General features: G+C 35.2%; 1 protein-coding gene and 1 pseudogene across 1 annotated transcript in view; both read left to right on the top strand.

Moving 5' to 3' along the window:
• The window catches only part of LOC137953125 (adoMet-dependent rRNA methyltransferase spb1-like), an 87,394-nt pseudogene extending 70,618 nt beyond the window's left edge, over positions 1-16,776 (top strand).
• The window catches only part of LOC137953124 (uncharacterized), a 102,728-nt gene extending 85,526 nt beyond the window's left edge, over positions 1-17,202 (top strand). The window contains exon 13 of the transcript XR_011112342.1: positions 16,785-17,202. The gene's annotated coding sequence lies outside the window, so the exon portion shown is untranslated. The remainder of the gene's footprint in view (positions 1-16,784) is intronic.
• The last annotated feature ends 1,783 nt before the right edge of the window (positions 17,203-18,985 follow it).

Here is an 18,985-nt window from a genome sequence, read left to right as displayed (position 1 = left end):
GTTCGATTTACCTCTGGAAATTGGCATGATGCACAACTTAATTATTCTACTGTGAAACAAGAAATATTGGCAATAATTAAGTGCATTCATAAATTCCAGGATGATTTATTAAATCAAAAATTTCTTTTAAGAGTTGATTGTTCAGCAGCTAAATCAATTCTTAAGAAGGATGTGAAGAATCTTACTTCCAAACAAATCTTTGCTAATTCATGCAAATTTTTTTTCCTTTGTGTTTGACATTATTAAATAATATTTATTAAATTACATCCAAATATTTTTAAATTAATTAATATTAATAATTATTAACACAATCTTGATTAATAATAGCATTAAATTATTGTTATTAACAATAATTTGTTTATTAAATATTAATTAATTAAATGTTATTAATATGTTAAGTTTTCATTAAATTTAAGCAATAATGAAAATATTAAAATAATTAACCTAAATAAATGAATAAGGAAGAGATGATTATGTTTCTGTTTATTTTATTTATTGATTATGAGTATATAATTGATATATTTTTTAAATAATTGATAAATAAAATATTAATTTAATTAATTCATATATATGACATTTATGATGGATAAAGCTCTTAAAATTTTATATTATATAAAATAAAGACGATAATAATAGCAAATAATAATCAATAATTGGTAGAAATAATAATTGATAACTCTAAAATAATAAATATTAGCATATTAAATATCTAATATTAATAGTGGCATAGTGAACAATGAACATTGCTTCATTTTTTGACTCATCTCATTGTATCGGATTTTGCATTGGGCAACTAGAGCCGTAGGGAGCTGCTTGACTCTTATGTTTAAGGTTTTCGACGTCTTCTAACTCAAAAAGAAGGCATTTTTAAGTTGTTTTATGTAATTTTTTGAATGTTATTTTTAACAGAATGCATATGTATCTCGTAGAAGATTATATGACCGACTCAAGTAGAGGATCAAGGGAGTTGGGTATTAAGTCATTGGAGGATACGATTGAGTCAAAAAAGAGTTCTAGACTAAACGACTTGGATCATAGGGAGAGACTTAGATTTTTTATTCTAAGTCTTATGTAATCATATCAAGTTTTGGACTAAACCCTTTTCTCTAATTGCTCTCGTCAATTCCCTTTTTGGTTGGTTGATAGTTGTTCTTATTTACCTTAAACCTCAAAGATGATCGATTGTTCAACCCTTTTGGGTCTCTCAACATCTAATATTGTTGTTTTCCAATAGAATAAACACTATTAACTAGAGCCGTAGGAAGTTGTTTGACTCTTATGTTTAAGGTTTTCGACTGAATGTCTTCTAACTCAAAAAGATGGCATTTTTAAGTTATTTTATGTAATTTTTTGAATGCTATTTTTGACAGAATGCATATGTCTCTTGTAGAAGATTATATGACCGACTCAAGTAGAGGATCAAGGGAGTTGGGTATTGAGTCATTGGAGGATACAATTGAGTCGAAAAAGAGTTCTAGACTAAATGACTTGGATCATAGGGAGAGACTTAGATTTTTTATTCTAAGTCTTATGTATTCATATCAAGTTTTGGACTAAACCCTTTTCTCTAATTGCTCTCGTCAATTCCCTTTTTGGTTGGTTGATAGTTGCTCTTATTTACCTCAAACATCAAAGATGACCAATTGTTCAACCCTTTTGGGTCTCTCAACATCTAATATTGTTGTTTTCCAATAGAATAAACACTATTGATAGAGGCATTTGCTCTTTCTTTTAGGTGTATTAAGCTTATTATTATATATCAGTATGCTCCATTGCAAAGTCTTGGACTCCTATGTGATAGTTTGCAGTTTAATAGAACTAAATTCATCACAATGTTCTATTTATTTATTTTTTAATATTTTTAATTTTTATAGTTTTATATATAGGTTTGAGCTCGAATCCAGCTCGAGCTCGAGCTCAAGCTCAAACTCAATGAAAACTTTTGGGCTAGTTGAAGTATTCAAATCAAGCCAAATACAAACATATGCAGGTTCGAGCTTCGGTCGGCTCAATGTCACCCCTACTCATAAGGCTAACTCTCTACGTTGGAACTTAAGACTTGGAATATTAATCCTTTCAAGTCCTTAATAATGCTATAAACTCATTTAAAGTGAAATAACTAAATAAGAGGAAAATAAACAAAAAAAAATCCAAAACATTAAGTGTCTAATTTTTAATATATGTAAATACATAAAAGCAAGAATCATAGAGATGGATAGTATTTCTCCCCATTAATACCATCATTTAAGCTAGTGGATGGGGGTGGGCATCCGATTGGGTTTCATAGGGAACCTAACTCGACCCAACCCAAAAACCCTAGGTTCAAATTTCGGTTTTCACCTTGTGGGTTGTGGATGTGGCTAAAAAAAAACCATGGGATTTCAGGTTGTGAACAAATTTTCCCAAATCCAACCTGTAGGAATGACACAGGAATATAAAATAGGGTAAGGATGGGTCGGAGACGGGTCAGGTTTACCATGAAGGGTTTGGTTTAAATAAAATTTACTGGGACATGCCAGAGTAGGTGATCGAGTCAAAGTTGGATTTGACATTTCAAGATCGGTTTCGGTTTTTTGAAAACCCGACACTGACCCAACCCGTGTCCACTCCTAATTGAAACTACTATGGGAGCACACAAATAGGTTTAGGGGTGGCTTCGAACCGAGTCGGCTCGGTTCGATTCGGTATCCCTGGATCTCGAGCCGAGTTCTAGATTCGGGATCAATTCGTTTAAATTAACGAGCCGAGCTCGACCGAATTCAGGTTTGACTTAACAGCTCGCGAGCCGACTCGTTAATTTAACGAGTGGCATGGGATTCGGGGGATTTTGGGAAGTCGGGAGTCTCGGGACCGAGAAGAGCGTCTCGCCGCTGGACTCTCTTCCATTCTGTCTCTGGCATGGTAGCAGGATTTTCTCGCAGAAATCATTGATTAGAGATCAGAATCGTTGATCGTCAAGCGGCGATTCATCGGAAATGGGGGATTTTGGTCTTCATATCCCTCGTTCTCCCTCTCCCTCTTTGATTTCTTCATCCGAAGTTCTTCCTCGCAGTCAAGACGAAAGTGATGGTCAGACGGAAGGAGGTAAGATTTTTATTTAATCTTTTGTTTTTTTTTTCGTCGCCGACCTAACCGTACAAAAGCTCTAACTCTCGCTTTACTTCAGTAGTGCTCCTTCATTCTTGGAAAGGAATTTGGAAATATCCCCGAACACTTTCTGTTTCTGTAAGTGAAATGTTGATTTTTTTTTTTCATTTTTATCTTTTGTATTACATTATTTATCTTCAATTAAGTGTTTTGCATTAATGTTTCTGCTGCGTGTTTCAATCGACATCTACATTAACCCAAATCCCATTACTCTTTCTGAGAATAGATTCTTATCAAGATTCATGAATTGGTGAGGGGTTTAATTATTTTTCGTAATAGCACAATCTATGGGTCGAAATGTTTACCGATACAACACATATTTTATTGAAGGATTTAGTTATTGTTGAACAATTTTTTTTTTAATTTGCATTAAAAAAATAAGGATGAGATCAATTCCGAAGCTCTTTTATTTGAGGGAGAGAGAGAGAGAGTGAGAGAGAGAGAGAGAGAGAGAGAGAGAGAGAGAGAGAGAGAGAGAGAGAGAGAGAGAAACAATCATTAAAAATAAATCATCCAGAAATAACAGAATAATGACTACCTCATATAATTTTTTTTAGAGATATAAGAATGTTAAAGGTCAGCGGTATTTGGGTAATTTTATTTTAGGATATTGTGTTATGAAGTTATAGTTAATGTAAAAACCTCCCTAAAGTGTTCCCCCTAGAATTGTTAATCTTTGTAGGCATTGTTTTCCTTATTGCTGATAAGTATCTTAAATTATGTGTAGGATCTTTGTTGTTTAGATTGCTTTCTTTCTTTTTGTTTTTAATTTGTAATTTTTTTTTTTTTTGTAGAAGTAAGAATGTCAACACCTCCTTCTCAATTGACATCAATAATTAACACTAGTTTTAGTGTGGCCATAGATAGTGACTCAACTCCACCAGAGTCACTACCCCCTAGAACTATTAATGTCATAGAAGTGGGCCTAGATGAAATTACCCTAAATGAGGATGAAGGTGACTCTACCCATACTTAAAAAAGATAGAAAAGGTCTCATGTGGGGTTGGAATTCAAAGAAGTGTCACTTAAAGGTACAAAAAAAGGCTCACTGTGTTAATTGTAAAATCAATTTGAGTGTTAATAGTAGTGGAGTGACCACACATATGAGTCGACATTTGAAACGTTGCCTGAGTAGAAAAGTGGCAATGAGAAAACAAAAAACCATAAACTTTGAACCAGTGGGAGTGGGATCTAATGTTGATCAGAGTCCATCAGGACTTCTTTTTTATGGATTTTGGAGGCAAATATGATCAAGTTAAAATGAGAGTACTCATTGCTCATTGGATTCTTTTGCATGAGCATCCATTCATGATAGAAAATAGGAGAGATTTAATTTTGTAATCAAGATGGCAAATATGAATTATGAGAAAATATCCCAAAAGACCATTAAAAAGAAGTTTATGGAGGTGTATGAGGCAGAGAAAAAGAAATTAAAATTTTTATTAAAAGAGATTAACAAGATTAGTCTTACCACGGATTTTTGGAAGTCCCAAAATCAAAAGATTAAATACATGGTTATTACTAGGCTTTTTATTGACAGTAATTGGAAGCTAAAAAAACGAGTCTTGAGTTTTGTGCATGTTCCTCCTCCTTGTCGTGGCGTTGATATAGCAGAAGTTTTTTACAAGTGTTTGAAAGAGTGAAAAATCGAAAATAAAGTATTTAGTATCTCAGTTGATAATGTTGCATATAATGATGTTTGTATAAGAGTTTTGAAAGAAGATTTTTCAAGGAAAAAAAATTATTTTGTGGTGAGAAGTTATTTCATGTGCGTTGTTGTGCTCATATTTTAAACTTAGTACTCCAAGATGGTCTTGTTCAAATTAAGGATATCATTGAGAATGTGCGTGAGAGTGTCAAATTCATAAATTTGTTTGAGGCTAGACTTCACACTTTTTTTCTGAAATTGTACAACAACTAGAACTAGGTGAAAAGAGATTGGTTATTGATTGTCTAACTCATTGGAACTTCATTTATGATATGTTGTCTTCTGCATTAAAATTCAAATATGCATTCTCTAAATTTAAAGTTAGAGAACCAACTTATGATTGTTTGCCTAGTCTTGATGAATGGGAAGAGGTTGATATAGTGTGTGAGATTCTAAAAGTTTTTGGGAGTGACTACCCTACTTCTAATTTGTACCTTAGTGAGGTATATAAGGTAAAAGAAGTTCTGAATTTTCATTCCACAAATGAAAATGTTTTCATCAGGACAATGGTTAGTAGAATGAAAGAGAAATTTGAGAAGTACTACGGTGAATGCAATTTATTGATGGTTGTTGCTTCAGTTTTGGATCCAATGGTCAAATTAAGGTTGATCAAAATACGTTTTCCAGAGATATATTCTAAGGAGGAAGCTACGAAGAATATAAACTTAGTTTGACGCACCTTATATGAGATCTACGATGAATATGTATCCTTATATAATGTGGATATTAGAAATGAAGAGATTGCTTCAAGTAGTAGCTCTATGGGTGTTTCCACAAGTCGTAGGTCATATTCTTCATCAAGTTCAGGTTGGTCAAAGTTAAAGAATTATGTGAAACAACTGGAAGTAGTTAATTCACCAAGGTCAGAATTGGAAGATTATCTTGAAGAAGGTCTGTATATTTGTGAGGAAACTTCACAATATGATTTTGATGTTTTAGAATGGTGAAAAGTGAATCATATGAAATTTTGAGTATTATCTAAGATGGCAGCAGACATCCTTATAATTCTCATATCCACAGTAGCTTCAGAGTCTACAGTTAGTGCTGGTGGTAGAGTAATATACTCATATCGTTCTTCCTTGGCACCAAATACAGTTCAAGCTTTGATTTGTCGCAGTGATTGGGTTCGGGCTCTTCACGGTGTCAAGAAAAATCAAAAGGCGAATTTCTTTGATTAATTATTTATTATGATATTTGTTAGTATATTTTTTAATTTTATATATTAAATTTTTTTTTTATGATTACAACCTGAGAAGAAGAGTGTAGAGATAATGCTACCATCTACATGATTTTTCATGTTTTTCTGATCATGGTAATTTTAATATTTTTAACATAGGTCGAGATTTTTCTCATGCAGGGTTTGTATAAACAATTTTATGGAGTGTTTATAGACTATATAAACAATTTTATGGAGTTTTCACGGAGTGTATAGATAATTTTATGTAGGTATTATGTATATAGATTATGCCCAATTTTAAGTAGAGGTCTTGCCCAATTTTATACAGGTATTATATACATAGATTATGCCCAATTTTAAGTTGAGGTCATTCTCAATTTTATACAGGTATTATATACATAGGTTATGCCCTATTTAAAGTAAAATATATTCATAATTTATATATAATTTATTTTTTATGTATTTTTTGAAAAAAATTTAAATGTATGTTGAAATCGGTTAAAATTATTGGGCTTGAGGTCGATAACAATATTAGGCACGAGGCTGGGCTAGGCTTGAACATAGGCAGGTTCGGGCTCGGCTCGGCTCGATACCACCCCTAGATAAGTTCAAAGAAAAATCAAAATAACAAGAAGAAATTATGGAAAAAACAAAGACAAACCAAAGAGAAAGAGATATATTTTCTCATACATCACTCATTGAGAAAGAGATTTCAAATGGATCATAAAAATTGTTTGGCTTCTCTGACCTCAAAGCTAGGAACTAGGAAAGAAAGGAGGAGTATGTTTGATAGACTAGTTTCCCAGAAAACTATCAAATCCCACTATCTAGTAGTTAAGTCGAATCATCAAAACAGAGAGTATGTTTGATAAGATCAGTTAACATGAAAACTATCATAACCAGCTATCAAATAGTTAAGGTCACACAGATTAATCTAAATGAGGAAATTTAAAAGTCGTCGAATTTGTTTCCTATCTGATCAATTTAATGTAAATATGCAAATTGGAGCTCTATTACAGCATCATTTGCATGGTGGCAGATACACGTATGAAGTTTCTTTACAATCAACAATCTTTTTACATAAAAAACTTAGAAACAAGAATTCGATTCATCTAACCAACTAATCAACTTTGAACTTGGATCATGGGAATCAAAGGGAGGATCTGCAGAGAGTACATATAGTCGCTCTGCTCAACCAAGGAAGGAGGCATTCAGTGTGGAAAAGATGAGAGCATGGAGTCTCCATCACCACTTTCGTCGATCCTCCAAATTCTTTGAAACAAACGGCGCACATATCTCCGGCAGCTATCTCGCTGAGCTCCTTCAACTTCACGTTCTGGCCGACAAAAGCCTCTTCTACTGGCGGCATTGACTCAGGGTCTGGGGGAAGCAGTGGCGGGAAGTCGATTTCGATGCACGTCAATTGTCACATCCAACCTCGTACACCCATACCTCAACGTGATCTCGTGGGGGAAGCAGTGGCGGAAAGTCGATTTCGATGCACGTCAATTGTCACATCCAACATCCTACACCCATACCTCAACGTGATCTCGGCCCAATCAGGTCCAAGAATATAGAGATGTGACAGGAGTTGGGCGTAGGCCTCGGAGCTGAAGGAGAAGTGGTGCAGTATTTCGGAGGCCACATTCTGCCAGCGTCTTCAATCGAACAATAAGGGAAGCAACAGACAAAAGCTTATATCCGGTGTAAGGAAAGTAACTTGTTCAACATGGGCTTCCTCCGGCATAGACGCATATAGAAGAACTTGTGTCAATGGCAGATTGAGATGATTGTCGTGGGAGGTCTCTTAGTTTTCCATTCTTCTCCATTGCCATTCCACGGTTTCTTCACCAAAATCTACGATTTTCCAAATCGATCTGGTGTGAACTTGAAATCCAACATATTTTCTCCGTTGTTCTCTGTGTCATCTCTTTTGGATCAGTTGGCCATTGTTGGCATTACAGGAGAGCCTCCTCCTCCACCTCTGCTCCTTCCTCGTTCTCAGCATTGATATAAACTCAAGTCTTTAATAATGTTGTAAAAATGGTATTTAATGCATGAGCCGTGTGTTGTCTTGGTATTCTTCTTTATTTCAACTTTGTATCCTTTGTGTCCCCTATGTCCATTTATTTCATTAATGTTAGTTAGTCAAATTAATATTTTAAATTATTTTTAAGCTACTATTTAATTTAAAAATTACATAATATATTACTATTTGCAATTGTAATGAGATATTTAATTAAAACAAAATAATATTAAATTAATTATATATTATTATTAATATGTTAAATTATAATTAAATTAAGCAAGTTATGTTTATGTTTTATATTTATTGATTATGAATATTAGTTGATATATTTGTTAAATAATTGACAAAATAATATCAATTTAATTAATTCATATATTAATATATATTAATTTGACATTTATGATGGATAAAGCTCTTCATTTTGTATATAATATAAAATAATGACAATAACAATAGGAAATAATAACCAATAATTAGTAGAATAATGATTGATAACTCTAAAATAATAAATATTAACTAATAATAATAGTGGCATAGTGAACAATGTGTTCATTGCTTAATTTTTTTACTCATTGCATTGTATCAGATTTTGCATTGGGTAACTCTAAGGGAGCTGCTTGACTCTTTTGTTTAGGGTTTTCGCTTGACTCTTTTGTTTAGGGTTTTCGCTTGACTCTTTTGTTTAGGGTTTTCGACCAAATACTTTCTACATGCACACAAGTACATGCACACCTTCATATTTAGAGGAAGCCAAACTAACATAAACTCATTTAAAGAGAAATTACTAAATAAGAGGAAAATAAACAAAAACAAATCCAAAACATTGTCTAATCTGTAATATATGTAAATACATAAAGAGAGGGGGGGGGGGGGGGGGGGGGGGGGTTTGGGATTTTTGAAGTTCAAGTTTATGTCTAACATGAAGATCATGTCAATCATGTACATGAAGATCATCCCCCAACATGAGAAAAACATAAAAAACAAGAGAATCCCTAAACCCTTTCAGTACACTTAATTACAACATAATCCTTAAACCCCAAATTATGTAAAACAACTATTATTACTACACGAATAAGTTATTTAATGTATAATTAAACATATTAATATATGTATTAATTGAATTAGATATTTTATTGTGCATTAATATGGTAATTACATGAGCCAATGAAATATGCACATGATTAATTACAAATAATAAATAAATAACGTTATAAATAACAAAAACGAAAGTAATATGTTGAGTTATTAATTTATTAATAACATATGATATACTTTAACCTAAAAATAAATAATTTAAGAGAAAAAATTGATCTAATCATAACTTTAACACACTATATATTTGTACATAATATATTATCACAAAATTTTAAACCATTGGTTTAATTAACTATATCAATCGGATAATTATGCCAAAATAATTTATCAAATATTTATTTTAACAATATTGTAATTATGACTATTAAATCACTATTTTAATATAGTAATTATAAAATAAATATATTAAATAAATAAAAATAATTATTTTATAAATAAAACTTATAAATTAATGATTTTTATGATGATAGTTTAATTTTTCCTAACTTAGGAAAAATTAAACCATCGTCGTCTTCCTCAGCGGCGAGCCAGTGGGCAACGCCGACAGAGGCGGCACTCTAACGGTACGCCGAGAGGGAGAAGAGAGGGAGGCCAAGAAGCTCTGCAACAGATGCTCGACCTCTCGTGCTCTACCACGGAGGTCGAGAGGGAGAGGAGAGGGAGGATGGCCGACTAGAGGGGGGGGGGGGGGGGGGGGGGGGGGGTGGAGGAGAAGAGAGGAAAGCCGAGAGAGAAGAGAAGTCGTCGTCGAGGGAGGAAGGCCTCCCTCCCTCTCCTCTCCCTCTCGGCCTCTGTCGCAGAGCTTCTCGGTTTCCTGTACTCTACAACGGAGAGAGGGAGACCAGAGAGACGAGAGAGGGAGTCGAGAGCTCGGGGTTTACGGAGACTACAGAAGGGCTGTGGGAATGAGATAGGGTGCGGGAACAAAATGGCAGAAATGAGCGAGAAGGTGTGCGGCAGAGAGAGCCCCGCGCTCGTTTCATGTACATGATTCTCAAAATCAGGCAGAAAGCACTTGGGACATAATCTCTTGAGTCATGGATGATCATGTACATGACATGAAGTTTGGCGCTCCCTAACGACTTCAGGACATGAACTGAGTAATGCACATGAAGATCATGTCCTGAGTCATGTTGACTAACCCCCCAAAAGCAAGAATCATAGAGATGGGTAGTATTTCTCCCCATTAATAGCATCATTGAAGTTAGGGGTGGGCATCCAGTCGGGTTTCATAGGGAACTCAACTCGACCCAACCCAAAAACCCTAGGTTCAAATTTCAATTTTCACCTTGTGGGTTGTGGACGGTAGGAATGACACAGGAATATAAAATAGGGTAAGGACGGGTCGGAGATAGGTCAGGTTTAAATAAAATTTACTGGGACAGGCCAGAGAAGGTGATCGAGTCAAAGCTTGATTTGACATTTCAGGATTGGTTTCGGTTTTTCGAAAACCTGACACTAACCCAACCTGTGTCCACCCCCTGTTTACCAAAATACCCAATGTAAAAAACATATTTTGAGAAATGACGACATTATCAACTTATTTTGAAAAATACCCAACTTTGACCGATCCACTGAACATGTGTACAGTCAAAGGTGACAGGTAAACTTTGATTGATTACGTGTCACACGTCATTTGCACTGCGTCAGTAGATGGACACATCGACTGCCATGTCACTATTCCGACACGCCATCTACCACGTAAGATGCCATGTCATTAAATGATAAAAAAATTGAATAATTTTTTTTTTTTTTAAAATCAAATTTATGAATACACTTTTTATTACCTTATATCTAAAATAATAAAATATAAAAAAATTATTAAAAATTTAACTCTTACTTATTTAACTCGATTTATTATCGATTAAAATATTTATTAATTAAAAATAAAATTTATCTTTACGCTTTTTATTACTTTATATTTTAAAAAATAAAAAATAAAATAAGTATACTAATTAATTAAAATTTTACTAACATATTATTGATTTAAAATATTTATAAATTGAAAAAATCTTACTCTTAAGTCTTACCCATTTATTATCGATTTAAAATATTTATAAATTAAAAAAGTTATACAAAAAAAGTTATTTTAGAGTTTAAAAATATTTCTGTCTGATCTGTTGGCCATTGTTGGCATAACAGGAGAGCCTCCTCCTCCACCTATGCTCCCTCCCCAGAGCGCGAATATGCGACACTATGCGAGAACGACCATAACAAGATGCTACTGTAATCACCATTTCAACAAGGTTGAGAGAACCGTGAACTTTCTTTAAGGAGAGCAGGCACAGTACTCACTTTTCAAAATGGGGTTAAGCTGATTAAAGATAGATTTAACTCCACGCCTTACATCCCTTAACTTCTTTGCCTTCTCTGACCTGAAAGCTAGGAACTAGGAAAGAAAGGAGTTGTCGAATCATCAAAACAGAGGAGTATGTTCGAAAAGATCAGTTACCCAGAAAACTATCGAAACCAGCTATCGAGTAGTTAAGTCGAATCATCAAAACAGAGTAGTATGTGTGATAAGATCAGTTACCCAGAAAACTATCATAACCAGCTATGGAATAGTTAAGGTCTCACATATTAATCTAATTGAGGAAATTTTAAAAGCCGTCGAATCGGTTTCCTATCTGATCAATTTATTTCAGATATGCAAAGTGGAGATCTGTTACAGCATCATTTGCATGGTGGCGGATACAAGTAAGAAAGTTTCTTTACAATCAACAATCTTTTTACATAAAAAATAAGAAACAAGAATTTGATTCGTCTAACCAACTAATCAACTTTCAACTTGGATCATGGGAGTCGGAGGGAGGATCTGCAGAGAGGACATGTAGTCGCTCTGCTCAACCATGGAAGGAGGCATTCAGTGTGGAAAAGATGCGAGCATGGAGTCTCTGTTACAGCCTTCGGCGATCCTCCGAATTCTTCAAAACAAACAGCGCACGTCTCTCCGGCAGCTATCTCGCTGAGCTCCTTCAACTTCATGTTCTGGCCGACAGAAGCCTCTTCTACCGGCGGCATTGACTCAGGGTCTGCGGGAATCGGTAGCGGAAAGTCGATTTCGGTCCTCTCACGCACGTCGACCGCCATATCCAACCTCGTACACCCATGCCTCAAAGCGAGCTCCGCCCAATCAGCTCCAAGAATATAGAGATGTCGAAGGAGTTGGGCGTAGGCCTCGGAGCTGAAGGAGAAGTGGTGCAGTATTCCGGAGGCCACATTCTGCCAGCGACTCCGATCGAACAATAAAGAAAGCGGCAGTTGAAAGCACACAGCAGGTGTATGGAAAATAACTTGATTAACATGGCCTCTCTCCGGCATAGGACCCATATAGAAGAACTTGCGTCGATGGCAGATTGAGATGACTGCCGTGGGAGCGTGAACTGGGGCTTGGCAAGAAGGGTTAAAGGAGATATCAAAAGAGAGAGGTTCTCCAGGGGGAAGTATGCGAGTATCGATCAATGGAACAGGTGGCACAGGAGAAGCAGCGGGGTGATTAGCCATGAATGACAGTGAAGAAGAGCAGCACGAGCAGCGGAGTGGAGTGGAGTGGAGTGGAGTGAGCCCTTGATTTTATAGCGGAAGTGAGTTTAGAGACGCGTAGTGAGTTTCCTAAACGAGAGTCAGTTTTGCTACCTTCCCACTTTCCTATCTAATCAATTCCAATTTTGCCTTATTTTTCTAGAAATAAATGGCATTTTTGAATTTACAGTCTTGCCCTTCCCATCCCCGTTAGTCAGGAGAGGGCTCCTCCTTTCCGTGTCCATTGTCACGCAGAGAGAAGTTCCTGATGAGCCGGATGAGGAGGCATGTCAGTTCTCACGGAGGAAGGTCTACTGACCTCCTTTTCCCTTATCCGGAGAGCGCAGATATGAAATAGAACCGTGAACTTGTTGGCGTGTTACAGAATTGACTTCCTTTTTTTTTTTTTTTTTTTGAGAAATAAATGGCTTTTTTGAATTTACAGTCTTGCCGCGCTCCCCTTTCCGTTTCCATTGTCACGCAGGGAGAAGTTCCTGATGAGCCGGATGAGGAGGCATGTCAGTTCTCATGGAGGAAGTTCTACTACTGATATGTTGTGTTAAGTTTCTAGGTCGCAGGACTACATTGCCATTCTCTATTGTCGCGAGCAGGTATCAATTTCTGTTTTTTTTTTTTTTTTAATTCTTCTGATTGAAATGTTTTTAGACAGCTCCCTTGCGCAATTAGAGCCGAAAATTTTCCCTGATTGCTTGGTATTCCCACTCTAGCTTACTTGATGGGAAACTGGTTCTTCGGGGGAGCTGCAACAGATGGAGCCTAAATTCTTTGTGGATGCTCTATGTTTCTAGAATGTTTTGCTGGCTTAAATTAGAATTTTAAATGCAGTTGTTTGAAAGAGTTGAGGTCACAAAACCTGTTGCTAGTTGATCAACATCGGTTGAAATCTCTGTTGTCGGTCTAAAATACGAGGCTTCTGCCAAGATAGACCCTCGTCTGCTTGATATGATTGATTTCAAAGAGCCATAGAACCAATCAAGGTAAGGCTCTACTATTTTAGAGATGTTAGATGTCCAATTCACTTACTATGTTATTAAGTTATTTAAAATTTTTCCCTTCCTGTTTTGATACTGTACCTTACTGATTGATTGCTTATTGCAGATTGTGGATGTTCTGACTTCTGAGAGTGTCAAAGCGAAAGAGAAATCTTGAAGGGTGTGTTCTAGATCACATGCGTTGGTGGTGGTCCATTGGATAGCTTGATAACAGCTTCATCTATTAACCTAATAATGATATCAGCAAGCATGGTTCTGAGTGCTGTTAGCAATATTAAATTGCAGTTACGAGGATTGAAATACAACTTTGAGGAAGGTGTGCCTGGCTTCAGATTTTGTGTGGTCAGAGTCACCCTTGGATGTTATGGGGTCTGTGACTTCTATCTTCTTCAGCGATTCTGCTTGTGTAATTACCTGTCGGAGATCATGTATTAACAACAGAGGAGGTAATTTTACTTTCAATCTGCTTGCATTGGTCGGCTACGTTTTGTAGTTCCCTTATGTTCGTGGCATGGTGTTGGGCTGAAAAGAAAAACCAGACAAGTTGGCTTGAAAACAAATTCTCAAGTGTGGGTTCTACCTGATTCTGCTGCAGATTGTGATGATCTGCGTGTTTTTGGGGAAGCAGGATTTCAAACATTTGCTGAAGTAAGTCGGTTATGGCATTTTTTACTCATGCTTGACAATTGCCATTCGTGATAATGAATTCTGGTAGTTTACTGTTGTATTATGTTGTCTTTCTGTGTTATTTGTCATTTATCATTTTTCTTTTTGGCAACATATCTTCTACCTTTCACCTCTTCCTTTCTTCCAAATAATGTATCAGAAATTATTATTTTTTCAATAAACATAACTCAGATATGTTAAGGAGGCATTCTCAAAAACAAAAATCTGTTAGGGAGAATTTGATTTCGTTTTCTATATTGTCATCAATTGTAAACCTACTGGAGTCTTATCCCTGCTTATGTGCTAGTTTTCTCTTTTCTTTTCTGAAGATGGCAGATGCAGACAAGAAAGGCGTTCTTACCTACTCAGAAGGTTAAATCAAAACCTACCAATACTGAAAATGACATAGAAAAGGGTGATGAGGACAACTATGTACTTAAGAAAATGGAGTTGTCTTATGCTGTGGAGCGCAAGAAAAAACAAGCGAAGAAACTCTTGGCAAAGAGACGAGCAAAGGTACATATGCTACTTTTCTTAAATTACTCTTAATATTGTGGTTTGAAGTTCCTTTCTGGCTGGTTAGCATTTTCCATTTCTTGCGATATCCAGGACAATATCCGCAAAGCAGCAGGGATGAATATAGATGCAACGGAGGATGGATACCAAGATCACGAGTTATTTTCTCTTGCTTCCATCAAGGTTAGATAATTCTTTCAAAATCAGTGTCTCCAACATTAATTACCATGAAGTTTGAGTTTGTATTCAGCTAGCTGACGGTAATAAAATTATTTATGTGGGAAAGTAAAATAGGCAAAGGGAAAGTTAATTGTTTGTTCTACTGCTGAATATACAGAAAATTTTATATCTTAGTTCGGTAATTTGTTTCTGAAAACATAGACTTGAAGATGTTTGAAAAACAGAAAAACAGCACTTTTATGACTGGTAAATAACAGTGAAAATGTTTTCTTGTAATTTTACAAGCCTTTTTGTGTTAAGACAGTGATATAAGATTGAAAAGGAGATATATGAGGAACTGAAGGAAATACAAGAGGGAGAAGGGAAAGAATAAACAAAGAGAGACACTAGACAATAACACTGACAATCAGTAAATGTGAACAAGCAAGATTGAATATCTAACAAGTTGTTGGTGAGTGCTTTCAAGAGTGAAAAACTGGCAAGCGTAATTGTATTACAATGAACTATCTTTTCTCACACAAATAAAATACGATTCGGAGTTTCTTTTACTTTTTTATTTTATTTTTTGTTTTTTGTAAGGCCAAATCAGACTTCTTACACAGTTTTTGTTTTCATTTCAGCAAGAGAAACAACTACCAATGGTTGATTCCACAGAAATTAATGATGATAATGACAATTTGCAAGACAATGAGAGTGGAGAAACTCAAGTTGATGTCCATTAAGAAGATATATCCAGTGAGATTTGACTCTAATGAAGGACAGAGACTTTAACCTTACAATTCTTTTTGAGTTTCAGTTTCGTTTTGGTTAATGTTCTTATACCCTTGCTTGATGCTTTTGAACTCCCCCCGACTCTTGCCAGGTTTGATGACCATCCAGATTATGAACGATTTGTAACTCGGAAAGAAGGCAGCACTCAGCAGCAGAAACGTGTGAAAGCAGCTCATGCTAATGATGACAAGGTGCTGTTTATCTTCTGAATAGCCTGCTTAATTTGGTCTACTTTGTCAGTGGGGCTTCTATTATGTAATGTCTATTGCTTGTTTAGTTGAAATTCTATTGGCTTGTGAAATCGTAAGCAATTATCGTTAGCTGATAAAAAAATCCAATTGATGTTGCTTATCATGAGAGAATTATTTTACCAGCTTAGAGTCACAATGCTAAACATAACATTTTTTTCCTTAAAATTTAAAATTTCTCATGTAGGATGGTGATATGATGAGTCCTGATGAATTTGATGATTCTGACAAAGATGATGTAAATGATGAAGCAACTCTACTCATGGTGCCATTGCACAACGAGGAGCATCCGACTCAAGAGAAAATTATGGATAAGTGGTTTAGTCAGGATGTGTTTGTTGAAGAGGCAGAAGACTCTTTTGGAAATAACAAGATGGAGGATGAAGAAGGATGATATGCCTGATGAGAAACTCATGATAACGAAAAGACCAGAGGAAGCTGTAGCCCATACTAAAGATCTGAACCTCTCAAATTCCCGGGTCTCAAATTCGGAGGATTTTGAGACAGTTCCTGCTATAGCTACAGACTCGAGTGATGGTTCATCATCTTCAACGTCTGATGAATCTGAGCTGTATGATAATACCAAAGCACAGATACTAGCTTCTGCATACAAAATGCTTAGGAAAAAGCAGAGGGAGCAAATAGTTGATGAATATTCATGGTGTGTTACTACTGTCCGGCATTCTTGACTACTGGTTGCTCTCTACTAAAGGTTTATTTTCCTGTACTAAAGTGATCAGGGGATCCATTTTTTCTCTTTCTTTTTTCTAGAAAGATGAATTTTTCTTAGGGAGGAAGTTTGGAGAGAATTTTGGTGAGCAAATCATAGAGAGAGTGTATTGAGCTAAGCCATTGATAGTTGAGGAGTGACTATTTATTAAAAGCAAAAAGGTGGTATGGACCTTAGTCTATGTACCCGTAGGTGCACCCAATCTTCTATTTTGACATCTTATTTGAAAGGAATGGCTTACAAAATGAAGTTGTCCTCCTTCCTTCTAAACCCATTAAAGTCGAAGGAACTTCTGAGCATGGAGTGATTGAACTTGTGGAATATTTTTTTCAAATCTTCTATTATTGTCTAGCCATCGTTTGTGAGCTTGAATTTTAAAGTTATTCCTCTTTTGAGTTGATTTAAAGGGTTTATACTTTTAAATCATTATCTGAGTTTCAAATGAGTTTTATACTTTGCAATTGCAATGAAATATTTAATTAAAACCAAATAATATTAAATTAATTAATATTAATATTTATTGCTTCAAATAATAACACAATCTTGATTAATAATATCATTAATTTTTTATTAGTAACATTAATTTTTTATTAAATGTTAATTAATTGTATATATTATTATTATGTGAAATTACAATTAAATTAAGCAAATTATGTCTATGTTTTTATTTATTGATTATGAATATTAGTTGATATATTTGTTAAATAATTGACAAAATAATATCAATTTAATTAGTTCATATATTAATATATATATTAATTTGACATTTATGGTGGATAAAGCTCTTCATTTTGTATATAATATAAAATAATGAAAATAAAAATTGGAAATAATATCCAATAATTGGTAGAATAATGATTGATAACTCTAAAATAATAAATATTAGCTAATAATAATAGTGGCATAGTGAACAATGTGTTCATTGTTTGATTTTTTTATTCATCGCATTGTATCAAATTTTGCATTGGGTAACTCGAGGGAGCTGTTTGACTCTTTTGTTTAGGGTTTTCGACGAAATACTATCTACAAGCACACAACTACGTGCACACTTTCCCTTCATATTTAGCGGAAGCAAAACTAACATAAACTCATTTAAAGTGAAATAACTAAATAAGAGGAAAATAAAAAAAACAAATTCAAAACATTAAGTGTCTAATCTGTAATATATGTAAATACATAAAAGCAAGAATCATAGAGATGGGTAGTATTTCTTCCCATTAATAGCATCATTGAAGTTAGGGTGGGCATCGGGTCGGGTTTCATAAGGAACTTAACTTGACCCAACCTAAAAATCCTAGGTTCAAATTTCAGATTTCACCTTGTGGGTTGGGGACGGGGCTAAAAAAAAACCCATTGGGTTTAAGTTTGTGGACAAATTTTTCCAAACCCACCTGGAATGACACTAGAATATAATTTGTGTATCTCTCGACCATAGAAAAACGTCGAATCCTCCCTCTTCGTCTCTTCCAAGTTCAAGTTAGGGTTTTTCTCCTGTCGGCTGGTTGTGCTTCTCTATCTGGTTTCACATGACGCTGCCCTGCTGCAGCTCGAAGGAACAACGGGATTGGAGATGCGCCATTTGTATATTTCGATGGATTAAGTCTCAAAAGGATTATGTGTCAAATGTAATTCAATATAATGTCGTCTTGAGGATTCTTGGTAGGGCGCAACAGTGGGATGAACTTCGTCCTTGTTGGATTGAAATGGCAAGAGATCATGTCTTTCCCACTAATAACACTTATGGAATGATAATTCATGTTTATGGGAAAGCGGACTGTTACATGAATCACTATTGTGGGTTAAACATATGAAAATTTGGGAAATTTTCCCCGACGAAGTTACTGTGAAGCTGTTCTCCAGGTTATAAAAGATGCTAGTGAGTTTGATCAAGCTGATCGTTTCTATAAGGACTGATGTATGGGCCGAGTTCAACTGGAGAATCTTGAATTTGAGTCAGTTGATTAGGATTCAATTATGGCTCCAATGAGTCTTAAACATTTTTTTTCTACTGAGTTTTTTAAGGTTGTTGGACGCATTCCAACTTCAAAAATTTTGTCTTCTGATGAGCAGGGTTCAAACCGAAAGCCGCGGATGGTTGCAACTTACAACACTTTGATTGACTTGTATGGAAAAGCAAGTCGTCTGGATGATGCTTCAGATGCTTTTGCAGAGATGTTGAGGTT

The sequence above is a fragment of the Aristolochia californica genome, unplaced genomic scaffold (genome assembly GCF_029961685.1).
Source record: "Aristolochia californica isolate CCGP_79_NKW_82.1479 unplaced genomic scaffold, dmAriCali1.0.hap1 SCAF_16, whole genome shotgun sequence".
Classification (NCBI taxonomy): Eukaryota; Viridiplantae; Streptophyta; class Magnoliopsida; order Piperales; family Aristolochiaceae; genus Aristolochia; species Aristolochia californica.
This window is presented reverse-complemented; position numbering and strand designations above follow the sequence as displayed.